We start from the raw sequence: 10,258 nt of genomic DNA, 5'->3' as shown, positions 1-10,258 counted from the left end.
CTAGTCAACATCGGTGAACATCTTCATGTTGATCGTATCTTCTATACGACTCATGCTCGACCTTTCGGTCTTCTGTGTTCCGAGGCCATGTCTGTACATGCTAGGCTCGTCAAGTCAACCTAAGTGTTTGCATGTGTAAATCTGTCTTACACCCGTTGTATGTGAACGTCTGAATAAAACACCCGATCATCACGTGGTGTTTTGAAACAGCGAACTGTCGCAACGGTGCACAGTTAGGGGGAACACTTCTTGAATTTATTGTGAGGGATCATCTTATTTACTACCGTCGTTCTAAGTAAACAAGATGCAAAACATGATAAACATCACATGCAATCAAATAATAAACGTGACATGATATGGCCAATATCACATAGCTCCTTTGATCTCCATCTTGGGGCTCCATGATCATCTTGTCACCGGCTTGACACCATGATCTCCATCATCATGATCTCCATCATCGTGTCTCCATGAAGTTGCTCGCCAACTATTACTTCTACTACTATGGCTAACGCGTTTAGCAATAAAGTAAAGTAATTTACATGGCGTTTCTTGATGACACGCAGGTCATATAAAAGAATAAAGACAACTCCTATGGCTCCTGCCGGTTGTCATACTCATCGACATGCAAGTCGTGATTCCTATTACAATAGCATGAACATCTCATACATCACATATAGATCATTCATCATTCATCACAACTTTGGCCATATCATATCACAAACCACTTGCTGCAAAAACAAGTTAGACGTCCTCTAATTGTTGTTGCAAGTTTTTACGTGGCTGAATTAGGGTTCTAGCAAGAACGTTTTCTTACCTACGTTAAAGCCACAACGTGATTTGTCAACTTCTATTTACCCTTCATAAGGACCCTGTTCATCGATTCCGCTCCAACTAAAGTAGGAGAGACAGACACCCGCCAGCCACCTTATGCAACTAGTGCATGTTAGTCGGTGGAACCGGTCTCACGTAAGCGTACGTGTAAGGTTGGTCCGGGCCGCTTCATCCCACAATACCGCTGAAGCAAGAAAGGACTAGTAACGGCAAGAAAGTTGACAAATCTACGCCCACAACAAATTGTGTTCTACTCGCGCAAGAAGAACTACGCATAGACCTAGCTCATGATGCCACTGTTGGGGAACGTTGCAGAAAACAAAAATTTTCCTACTCGTTTCACCAAGATCATCTAGGAGTTCATCTAGCAACGAGTGATTAGATGCATCTACATACCTTTGTAGATCGCGAGCGGAAGCGTTCAAAAGAACGGTGATGATGTAGTCGTACTCGACGTGATCCAAATCACCGATGACCAGCGCCGAACGGACGGCACCTCCGCGTTCAACACACGTACGGAACAGCCACGTCTCCTCCTTCTTGATCCAGCAAGGGAGGGAGGAGAGGTTGAGGGAGATGGCACCAGCAGCAGCACGACGGCGTGGTGTTGATGGAGCTGCAGTACTCCGGCAGAGCTTCGCTAAGCACTATGGAGGTGGAGGAGGTGTTGGGGAGGGAGAAGGAGGCAACCAAAGGCCAAGGCGTTCAGGTATGAAGTCCCTCCTCTCCCCCACTATATATAGGAGGGCCAAGGGGGGGTGGCCGGCCCTAGGAGATCCAATCTCCTAGGGGGTGCGGCGGCCAAGGGGGGTTTCCCTCCCCCCCAAGGCACCTAGGAGGTGCCTTCCCCTCCTAGGACTCTTTCCCCCTTAAACCCTAGGCGCATGGGCCTATGTGGGGCTGGTGCCCTTGGCCCATTAGGCCAAGGCGCACCCCCTACAGCCCATGTGGCCCCCCGGGACAGGTGGACCCACCCGGTGGACCCCCGGGACCCTTCCGGTGGTCCCGGTACAATACCGATAACCCCGAAACTTGTCCCGATGCCCGAAACAGGACTTCCCATATATAAATCTTTACCTCCGGACCATTCCGGAACTCCTCGTGACGTCCGGGATCTCATCCGGGACTCCGAACAACATTCGGGTTACTGCATATACATATCCCTACAACCCTAGCGTAACCGAACCTTAAGTGTGTAGACCCTACGGGTTCGGGAGACAAGCAGACATGACCGAGACGACTCTCCGGTCAATAACCAACAGCGGGATCTGGATACCCATGTTGGCTCCCACATGCTCCACGATGATCTCATCGGATGAACCACGATGTCGAGGATTCAATCAACCCCGTACGCTATTCCCTTTGTCTATCGATATGTTACTTGCCCGAGATTCGATCGTCGGTATCCCAATACCTCGTTCAATCTCGTTACCAGCAAGTCACTTTACTCGTACCGTAATGCATGATCCCGTGACCAGACACTTGGTCACTCTGAGCTCATTATGATGATGCATTACCGAGTGGGCCCAGTGATACCTCTCCGTCATACGGAGTGACAAATCCCAGTCTTGATCCATGTCACCCAACAGACACTTTCGGAGATGCCCGTAGTCTACCTTTATAGTCACCCAGTTACGTTGTGACGTTTGGCATACCCAAAGCACTCCTACGGTATCCGGGAGTTACACGATCTCATGGTCTAAGGAAAAAATACTTGACATTGGAAAACTCTAGCAAACGAACTTATACGATCTTGTGCTATGTTTAGGATTGGGTCTTGTCCATCACATCATTCTCCTAATGATGTGATCTCGTTATCAATGACATCCAGTGTCCATAGTCAGGAAACCATGACTATCTGTTGATCAACGAGCTAGTCAACTAGAGGCTCACTAGGGACATGTTGATGTCTGTTATTCACACATGTATTACGATTTCCGAATAACACAATTATAGCATGAATAAAGACAATTATCATGAACAAGGAAATATAATAATAATGCTTTTATTATTGCCTCTAGGGCATATTTCCAACATATAGGCCATCGGATTTATATCTAACGGGTAGGAACGAAACTATGGCAATTTTGCAAAAATATACCCACACCCCTCTCCACGTTCGCAAATATGGCCTTCCCTCGTTCATCCTTTTCTCTCACAAGATAAACGACTCATACAAATGCATCTTGATGTTCCGTGCAATGCACGGGCATCTAGCTAGTTTCTTTTAAAATAGTTACTGCGATAATTGGGTTGAAGTGATATATTTTATGTCTATCCCGAATGATTTCAGATTCACTAGTAGTAACAAAGAAAAGGTTGCCTTGTTAATTAACAGAAAACATGGTGAAAACTATCACATGAGGCCGGTAAAAACGAGGCACACTGGGTTCAGCGTCATTGTCACTACAACTGTGTGCGTGCGAGAAGTCTACATATCGAGGGGGCTACACAGAAAAAGATGTATCGGGTGTGTCTGAGAAAGGCACAGAGACACAATGTTTGAGAGAGAAACCAATTCACGGATTAAGATCAAATTGAGTTGTCACCCTTCTACTGTCATTGTTGGGGTGGGGGAGGGGGAGGGTGTGACTCCCCCGATTCAATCGTACACTAATCATGCACGCAAATGTGTACGATCAAGATCAGGGACTCACGAGAAGATATCACAACACAACTCTACAAATAAAATAAGTCATACAAGCATCATAATACAAGCCAGGGGCCTCGAGGGCTCGAATACAAGTGCTCGATCATAGACGAGTCAGCGGAAGCAACAATATCTGAGTACAGACATAAGTTAAACAAGTTTGCCTTAAGAAGGCTAGCACACAAACTGGGATACAGATCGAAAGAGGCGCAGGCCTCCTGCCTGGGATCCTCCTAAACTACTCCAGGTCGTCGTCAGCGGGCAGCACGTAGTAGTAGGCACCTCCGGTGTAGTAGGGGTCGTCGTCGACGGTGGCGTCTGGCTCCTGGACTCCAGCATCTGGTTGCGACAACCAGAAAGAAGGGAAAGGGGAAAAAGGGGGGAGAAAGCAACCGTGAGTACTCATCCAAAGTACTCGCAAGCAAGGAACTACACTACATATGCATGGGTATATGTGTAAGGAGGCCATATCAGTGGACTGAACTGCAGAATGCCAGAATAAGAGGGGGATAGCTAAACCTGTCGAAGACTACGCTTCTGGCAGCCTCCGTCTTGCAGCATGTAGAAGAGAGTAGATTGAAGTCCTCCAAGTAGCATCTCCAAGTAGCATATCCAAATAGCATCTCATAGCATAATCCTACCCGGCGATCCCCTCCTCATATCCCTGAGGGAGAGCGACCACCGGTTGTATCTGGCACTTGGAAGGGTGTGTTTTATTAAGTATCCGGTTCTAGTTGTCATAAGGTCAAGGTACAACTCCAAGTCGTCCTGTTACCGAAGATCACGGCTATTCGAATAGATTAAACTTCCCTGCAGGGGTGCACCACATAACCCAACACGCTCGATCCCATTTGGCCGGACACACTTTCCTGGGTCATGCCCGGCCTCGGAAGATCAACACGTCGCAGCCCCACCTAGGCTCAACAGAGAGGCCAGCACGCCGGTCTAAACCTAAGCGCACAGGGGTCTGGGCCCATCGCCCATAGCACACCTGCATGTTGTGTACGCGGCCGAAAGCAGACCTAGCCTAGTGGCGTTCCAGTCCAATTCGGCACGCGCCGCTCCGTCGCTGACGTCTGAAGTGCTTCGGCTGATACCACGATGTCGGGATACCCATAACTACTCCCACATAGATGGTTAGTGCGTATAGGCTCATAGCCAGACTCAGATCAAATACCAAGATCTCGTTAAGCATGTTATTATGAACCGCGGACGCCGACCAGGGCCAGGCCCACCTCTCTCCTAGGCGGTCTCAACCTGCCCTGTCGCTCCGCCACAAAGATCCACACAGAGGGCCGTCGGGACAAAGGTCCTTTCAGCCCCCAATCCGTGAATCACTCGCGGGTACTCTTCGAGCTGACCCGACTTTAGTCACCATCTGTATAGTATGTATGTATGTATAGTATATACCCGTGATCACCTCCCGAGTGATCACGGCCCAATAGTATAGCAAGGCAGACTGACAAGAATGTAGGGCCAATGATGATAAACTAGCATCCTATACTAAGCATTTAGGATTGCAGGTAAGGTATCAACAGGTGTAGCAACAATGGCAGGCTATGCATCAGGATAGGTACAACGGAAAGCAGTAACATGCTACACTACTCTAATGCAAGCAGTATAGAGTAGAATAGGCGATATCTGGTGATCAAGGGGGGGGCTTGCCTGGTTGCTCTGGCAAGAAGGAGGGGTCGTCAACTCCGTAGTCGAACTGGGCAGCAGCAGCGTCGGTCTCGTAGTCTACGGGAGAGAAGAGGGGGAAGAAACAATGAATACAATGCAAACAAATGCATATCGATGCATGACATGACAAGTAACGATGCTAGGTGCGCCCAATCGCGGTAGTTGGTGATACCGACGAAGGGGGGAAACATCCGGGAAAGTATTCCCGGTGTTTCGCGTTTTCGGACAGATGAACCGGAGGGGGAAAAGTTGCGAGTTCGATAGGTTAGGGGTGTGTGGCGGACGAACGGACTGCGTATCCGAAATCGTCTCGTCGTTCTGAGCAACTTTCATGTATAAAGTTTTTCCATCCGGGCTACGGTTTATTTTATATTGATTTTCTAAAGTTTAAATCATTTTTAGAATTTATTTAATTAATTTAATCAACATTATCCAGAATAGTGTCTGCTGACGTCATGATGACGTCAGCATGACGTCAGTAGTTGACTTGGTCAACCTGACAGGTGGGTCCCGATCGTCATACTCTGTTTTAATTAACTAACAGTTAATTAGGTTAATTAGTGATTAGGTTAATCTAATTATAATTAATTAACCTAATTAATTCCTTAATTAATTAATTAATTAATTTTATTATTATTATTATTTTCTCTCTTTTTTTTGAATCATTCTGGGCGTGGGGCCCCTGTCATTGGCCCAGAGGGGCCTATGCGGGCGTGCGGTTACGGGCGCCGCCTGAACGAGCACTCGCCCGCAGGGCGGGACGAGGCCGCCGGGGCACCAACGGCGCGGCACGCCGGCGCGGCCAACCGGGGCCACGGCGGGCGGAGGCGAGGGGTGGCGCCGATGCGGCCAGTGGCGCGCGGGCGGGCGTGGTGGCGCGGCCGCGGGAGGAGGGCAGGGCGGAGAAGAGGCGCACCGAGGCACGGGGCCAAGGGGCGCCGACCGGAGCGGAAGCGGGCGACTGCGGGGATGGCGCAGGGGCGCTGGGAGCCGCCGGGGTTGGAGGCGAGGCGACCTGGGGGGAAGAGGGACGCGGCCACGGGCGCGAGGGCCACGGTGAGCGCGACGAGCGTGGGGAAAGGAGGAGACGGGGGCGGGACGGTCCGGCGCGGCAGGGGGAAGAGGCCCCGGCCGTGGCCATGGCCAGCTAGGCGCGAGGGGAGGGGGCACGCGGGCGCGGCCGTGCGGAACGAGGCCGGCACGGGCACGGCCGCCCGGGGAGGAACCGGCGACGGCGTGGTCGGAGCGCGGGCGGTGACTGCGCGGGAAAAGGGGAACGAAGGGGAGGTGCTCACGGGGGGGGAAATGTAGGGCACGGGCAGCGGGCGTGACGGCGGTCGGGGAGGACCGGCGAGGAGGAGGGCGGGGAGGCGTTCGGCGGCGACGGGGCGGTCCGGCGCGTGGCGGCGGTCTCCTCCCGATCCAGATCGGGGGGGAGGGAGGATATTTCGGGGGGGAGTGGGGGAGGTTGTCGGTGGGGAGTGGGGGGGAGTGGATAAGGGAGAGGAGTGGGGGGGGCCGACCTGGGCCGGCCTGGTTGGCCCGATGGCCAGCTGGGCCGCGGTCCAGCAGGGGGGGCTTCCCTCCTTTTGTTTTTTTTTCTTTTTGGTTTTCTGTTTTTCTTTCCTTTTGTATTTTCTTTTATTATTTCTTTTCTGTTTAAATCATTTAATCCATTTAGCCATTTTATAAAAATATGCCTGTTGCACCATAATTACCTTTGTAATATTCGTCAACCACCGAACAATTTTATTTTAAATTTTGAAAAATTTTATTGTTTTCATCAATTTGAATTTTGAATTTGAACGGTTTCGAATTATTGCGAGGATAGCAACAGTAATCGGGATGACGTGCCATGATTAGCGTGGGATTACTGTAGCAAGATTATCCGGGCGTTACAAATCTCCTCCACTACAAGAAATCTCGTCCCGAGATTTTAGGAGGTAGAAGGAAACAGTGCGGGGTATTCATCACGCAGGCGATCCTCGCGTTCCCAGGTGGCTTCGTCTTCAGAGTGATTCGACCACTGGACCTTGAGGAACTTGATCGCCTTCTGGCGTGTGCGGCGTTCAGCTTGGTCGAGAATGCGGACCGGATGCTCTTTATAGGAGAGGTCCTGTTGCAATTCGAGCACTTCATGATCCACAGCTCGGATTGGGTCCTTGAAGCAACGGCGGAGTTGTGACACATGGAACACATCGTGAACCTGAGAAAGGTTCGGCGGAAGCTCCAATTGATATGCCACTTTTCCACGCCTCTCGAGGATAGTGAAAGGACCAATATAGCGGGGAGCTAGCTTCCCTTTGATCCCGAAGCGGTGAGCACCCTTCATTGGTGTAACTCGAAGATAGGCCTTCTCGCCAGGTTGATAGACCATGTCTTTATGATGACGGTCATAATTACTCTTTTGGCGTGACTGAGCAGTCTTGAGATTCTCGCGAATAATGCGGACTTGATCTTCGGCATGTTGGATAATATCCGGACCAAAGAGTGGACGTTCCCCAGTTTCTGACCAGTTCAGAGGGGTTCGGCACTTTCGTCCATATAACACTTCGAAGGGGGCCATCTTCAGACTAGCTTGATAGCTATTATTATAAGAGAACTCAGCATACGGAAGAGATTCCTCCCATTTCTTGCCGAAGGAAATAACACAAGCTCGAAGCATGTCTTCGAGAACTTGGTTGACACGTTCAACTTGCCCTTGTGACTGAGGATGAAAAGCAGTGCTGAAAGACAGATGAGTGCCCATAGCTTCTTGGAAACTTGCCCAGAATCTTGAAGTGAATAAACTGCCACGGTCTGAACTGATAACCAGTGGAATACCGTGAAGCGAAACAATTCTGGACATGTAGAGAGTTGCAAGCTGACTAGCAGTGATCGTTTCTTTGACCGCCAGAAAATGTGCAACCTTAGAAAGTCGGTCAATGACGACAAGAATAGCATCATTACCCTTTTGCGATTTGGGAAATCCAGTAACGAAGTCCATCTCGACGTGGTCCCATTTCCATTCAGGAATAGATATAGGTTGCAGAGTTCCAGCAGGCCTTTGATGTTCTGCTTTGATACGACGGCAAACGTCACATTCAGCAACATAACGAGCAATGTCTTGCTTCATGTTAGACCACCAGAATCTCTGGCGGATGTCTTGGTACATCTTTGTACTACCAGGATGGATACATAGAGGCGTATCATGAGCTTCTTTCATAACCTCCTGAGTCATATTCAGGTTTTCCTTCTTACACGGCACCACTAGGCGGCCTTTGAAGTACAAGGCGCCATCATCAGCAATAGTGAAGGATGAGGGACTTCCTTCTTTGAGGTCTTGCTTAATCTTGTAGACTTCAGAGTCAAATCCCTGCATTGTCTTTATGGTGCCCACGAGATCGGGTTCAACAGCCAGGGTATAGAGGGAACCCTGGGAAACAACACGGAGATTCATCTTGCGGAACTCCGGAGGAGGGGGAGCGAGTGCACCCGGAGGAACAATATGGAGGTTTAGCTTTCTGAATTCTTCAACAAGTGAGGGCTGAACTTTGTGAACCTGGAGGTGGTTGCAGTAAGACTTGCGGCTCAAGGCATCAGCCATTACATTAGCCTTGCCTGGGGTATAGGAAATACCCAAATCAAAGTCTGCAACAGTCTCCATCCATCTCTGCTGACGGAGGTTCAGGTCTGGCTGAGTAAACAGATACTTCAGACTTTGGTGGTCAGTGAAGATCTCGCAACGATTACCGAGTAGGTAATGTCGCCACTGTTTTAGCGCATGAATGACAGCAGCAAGTTCGAGGTCGTGAACTGGGTAGTTCTCTTCGTGAGGGCGCAATTGCCGAGAGGCATAAGCAACCACTTTGCGCTCTTGCATTAGGACACAGCCTAGTCCTTGACGGGAAGCGTCGCAGTAAATGACGAAGTCCTTCTTAGTATCAGGAGGAGCTAGTACTGGGGCAGAAGTTAACTTGTCCTTGAGTGCCTGGAAACTTTCCTGACATTTATCTGTCCATTGGAACTTGACGCCCTTATGCAATAGGTTAGTCAGAGGCCTGGCAATCTTGGAGAAGTTCTCGACGAATCGACGGCAGTAGCTGGCGAGACCGAGAAAACTTCTGACTTGCTTAACGTTCTTCGGAGGAGTCCAATCGAGAATAGCCTGAACTCGTTCAGGGTTGACGGCAATACCATCCTTAGAGATGACATGCCCAAGATAGGTTACTTCGGGAAGCCAGAATTCACATTTGGAGAACTTGGCATAAAGTTGATGCTCTCGTAGCTTTTCCAGCACGAGGCGAAGATGTTCAGCATGTTCCTCTTCGTTCTTGGAAAATACCAGAATATCATCCAGATAAACCACGACGAACTTGTCGAGGTAATCCATGAATATATAGTTCATCAGGCGAGAGAAGGTGGCTGGAGCATTGGTTAAGCCGAAAGACATGACGGTGTACTCGTATGAACCATAACGAGTCACAAAGGCGGTCTTGGGGATATCTTCCTCACGAACACGGATCTGGTGGTAACCCAACCTCAAGTCGAGTTTAGAGAACACTGATGAACCAGCCAATTGATCATACAGATCATTGATCCGAGGAAGAGGATACTTATTCTGAATGGTAGCTTGATTTATAGGACGGTAGTCTTGGACCAATCGGTTTGTCCCATCTTTCTTCTTGACAAAGAGAGAAGGTGCTCCCCAAGGAGAGCAACTTGGGCGAATGAAACCACTTCGAAGAGATTTATCGATTTCCTCCTTAAGCTCAAGGAGTTCATGCGGCGGCATCTTGTAGGGTCGCTTGGCTATAGGAGTGGTGCCTGGTTTCAAGTCGATGACGAATTCGACAGCTCTAGCAGGGGGAATCCCTGGGAGTTCTTCAGGAAAGACGTCTAAGAATTCACGCACGATGGGAATGTTTTCAATGCCCTCGAGTGGTGTAGCGTTCAATGCGTTTAAGGCATAAAGCCTGGCCTCGGCATTCCGAACCAGATGAGCATCGTAGCTAATTATTTCATCAGAAGGGTGTAGCAGATGGACGGTCTTAGTGGCGCAAACGATAGAAGCAGTATGCGCCTTTAACCAATCCATTCCCAGAATGAGGTCAA

This window comes from Triticum aestivum, chromosome 3B, assembly GCF_018294505.1.
Source record: "Triticum aestivum cultivar Chinese Spring chromosome 3B, IWGSC CS RefSeq v2.1, whole genome shotgun sequence".
Taxonomy (NCBI): Eukaryota; Viridiplantae; Streptophyta; class Magnoliopsida; order Poales; family Poaceae; genus Triticum; species Triticum aestivum.
The sequence above is the reverse complement of the archived record's forward strand: the minus strand, read 5'-3'. Positions refer to the sequence as shown.